The sequence below is a fragment of the Equus quagga genome, chromosome 12, assembly GCF_021613505.1.
Source record: "Equus quagga isolate Etosha38 chromosome 12, UCLA_HA_Equagga_1.0, whole genome shotgun sequence".
NCBI classification, from domain to species: Eukaryota; Metazoa; Chordata; class Mammalia; order Perissodactyla; family Equidae; genus Equus; species Equus quagga.
This window is the reverse complement of record NC_060278.1, coordinates 49,941,519-49,944,736: the sequence shown is the minus strand read 5'-3', so window position 1 is coordinate 49,944,736 and position 3,218 is coordinate 49,941,519. Positions and strand designations below refer to the sequence as shown.

Below are 3,218 nucleotides of genomic sequence, written 5' to 3'. Positions count from 1 at the left end.
ACCCCTCTTAACAGTACGGCCTTTGGAATAGTCATTCTGGAATTTTCTGATCAGCAGTAGTGAGGTAATCTGCGCGATAAAACTCTTGCTGTTTCTTTCTCCCCAAAATAAGATCAGTTGGTCTGAAACAATCCTTTCTTTTCTTTTGCTAATCAGTTCCTTGCCCCACTCTCCTTCCTACAAAAACCTTTCTTTTGTACAACTCCTCAGAGTATCTACTTGCTGGATGCTGATTGATTCAAGAATCACTTAATAAAGCCAATTAGACTTCAAATTCACTTGGTTGAACTTTGTTTTTTAAGACATTATCCTGAAAGACATCCCTGGGCTCTCATTTCCTAATGGGCTGCCCAAAGAAATGAATCGCCTCAGTTCAAGACCCTAATACATAGGGATTCCAGAGACTGCTGGAAAGGAGAGTGGCTTAGACAGCTCTATTATCCATGCGCTACTCTTATCAGTCTGAGAAGGACGTGGGTGGAATGAAACTCTGCAGGACAATTTGAATTTCCAAACTTAATAAGAGGCAACCGAATCTGCAGGCAAGACCCCAGGCCTCAGGGAGGTCTCCTGGGTCTGGGGCAGAGAGTAAGGGGCAGGAGAGCCAAAATGGCAGTGGCTGGGACCTGACAGCAGGTTTCTTTCTTATACCTGTGCCTCTCGCCTCTCTCCCTTAAGAACAGGTGGATGACTGCCACTGGCCATGTAAACCAGCCAGTCAAAATCCTTGATGAAGATGTCCTCATACTGTAGCTTGTTTCCCTGTAGGCATGCCCATGGCTTCGTGAGTCTTCATCTTGATGACAGAGACTTGGTCTGTGAGCAGGAGGGTGAAGACCAGCACCTACCCCTTCAGTTTCCTTCAGTTCTATCTTATCCTGCACATTGGCACTTGGAATTTGATGGACACTGGACCCTTTTTTATGCATAAGAACTTCTCCTCAAGCATGAGTCTGTGCTGTATTTTCAATTTCTTGCAGATAGGCTCATTTCCCATAGGAGGGGTTAGGGTGGCGGGGGGAACTAGGAGTGTTAGGGCTGGAGCTGGGACATGTACCACAGGTGGAGCAAGCACAAAGTTTGTAAATATAATCATGGGGGTTGGGCAGGGTGCCATGATAGGAGGGGTTGAGGGAGGCATGGGCACCATGTTGGTCCTGGGCATATGGATGTTGGGTGGCATGGAGGTGAGCACTAGGCATGAGGGCAGTTGGACCACTGATACCAGAGCCAAGGTACGACCATACTGTGGAAGCAACCGTGGTGTAGACGTGAGGTGGCATTGCCGGTGGTCAAAGCACCACACTAATGGATAATGTGAAGCTGCGGATGCTGGTGGCTGAAGACAGAGGACGTGGCTTCTGGGAGATTTCACTGGGCTTGCCAGGACCAATCTTCTCTTTGGTGTCGTCTTCCGGCACCAGGCCCTTGGCCTTGTGAATGGCCTGATCAGCTCCTAGAGGATGATGTTGGCCTGGGTTGCTTGCTGGGTCCCAGCCATGCTGCCAGAGTGGCTGTCACATGTCTCCTATTCTTTTGGCTTCTGGATCTCCTTCTCCTGCATCTTCTTATGGAAGTCTGTTTCCTCTACACCAAAGATTTCAGTACCCTACCTGGCCAACTGTTTCAAGTTGTTCTTGATTTCCAGGCTTGATGCAAATGCCTCACTACCACTCTGCTTCCCGTGAATGGAGCCATCTTGCTACTTCAGCTAGTGGAGGTCAAGTAGTGCAACGCACATAGGTTCCTGAATTTTTTTGGCAGGAATCTTTACTCCAGTGATGGGAGACACAAGATATTCATCTGGAGCAGGGCTGGAGGAAGGGAGGTGGAAACTTTGGGGTCATAGTCTTTCCATAAAATGACTTGGTCTGGAGTCAGGGGCAGAGGCAGGAGGCATGTCCTTGGGGGTAAGGGGCACTTTCTGCCTTTCTTCATGATCTGAACCTTCATCCAAGTCTTACACTTTTGTGTCCGGGTCCAACTGGGAAGGAGGCTCCTCTGCCTTCTTCTGTTTCTTGTCCTCATCAATAGACTTGACCTCCTTCTCGACCTTCTTACTCTCCCCAAACTTCTCATTGAGTTCCTGAATGAGGATTTGGGCCCCCAGCTTCTCCAGGGTGATGGAGGGAGGGAAATTTCCTTGCTCATTGTGTTTGAAGTCCACCATTTCCACCACTTTGAAATCATGCCAATTGATCTGCTACCCACCCCTTCTCCTTCTCTTCCCCCTCCTTTTTTCTCTCCTGCCATTGGAACTTGGTCCACTTCACTCAGTAACATACCTGGTCCAAAACTTCTCGGGGGTTCTCAGACCCTTTTTTGAGCTTTGCAATTAAGCCTTTAGGTGGATTCAAGATCTTGGTATATAATGTTCCACCAGCTTCGTGAAGTAGTTGAAGAGGTTGTGCTATGGATAGAGGAGGTCTAACTGGTAGTTAAGCTTCTCTTTCTGGATCAGCTGGGTCAGAAACTGGCTACAAACTGAGGCTTCAGCTTCACTGTGTCTAGGTCGAAGGCTGAGATGGAGGCAGTTCTGTGATGAAATCAAACTCAGGAGGGAGCTCTTTGAGTGCTGTGGTCTCTTGGATGACCAGGGCTTGGACCTTCTGGGGCAGCTGCTGCTGGTTGGCTTGCTGCTGCTGCTGCTGCATGACCTTGGGGATGGCGGCCATGGGCTCCTGAACCTTCCCCACCTTGAACTTGCTGACTTTGTGGCGGTAGGAAGTGTTGTTGGGGTTCAGGAAGTCGAACGTGTGGTTGTTGATCTGGATTCTGTTGTATCTTAGCTCCAAGTTCATGTCTCTTTCTAGCCACAAAGCTGGCAGTCTTTTCAATGATATTCCTGACCTCTGAGAGAGGGTAAATAATCCCCAACACTGGTGTGGAAGGGGTAGATCCTCCTTCAAAGATGCTTCTTCTGTGTGCTATTTGGGCTCAGTGGCTGCTGGTGGTGGTAGGGACACCACCTGCCTAGGTGTGGCCTGCATGACTGCAATGCTCAGAGCCACCAGTGGGCCTAGGCATCCATTGACGGTGCTGCATGCATCAGGACAGGCTCCCTGCACTGACAGATAACTGAGCGGTGACTGAACTGAGGGATGGTATGAGCTCGTGTGAGTGTATGCGCATGTGTGATTCCTTTTAAGGGTTTCTCTGTGCCATTGGCTTTAGGCTAATTGACTACACTGTGGCTTGATTTCTTTATGTTCCCTATA

The 3,218-nt window shown here is 48.9% G+C and overlaps 1 pseudogene; it reads right to left on the bottom strand.

Annotated features, from left to right (window-relative positions):
* Positions 1–557: 557 nt before the first annotated feature.
* LOC124248167 (splicing factor 3A subunit 1-like) lies at positions 558–2,990 on the bottom strand (annotated as a pseudogene).
* Positions 2,991–3,218: the final 228 nt, after the last annotated feature.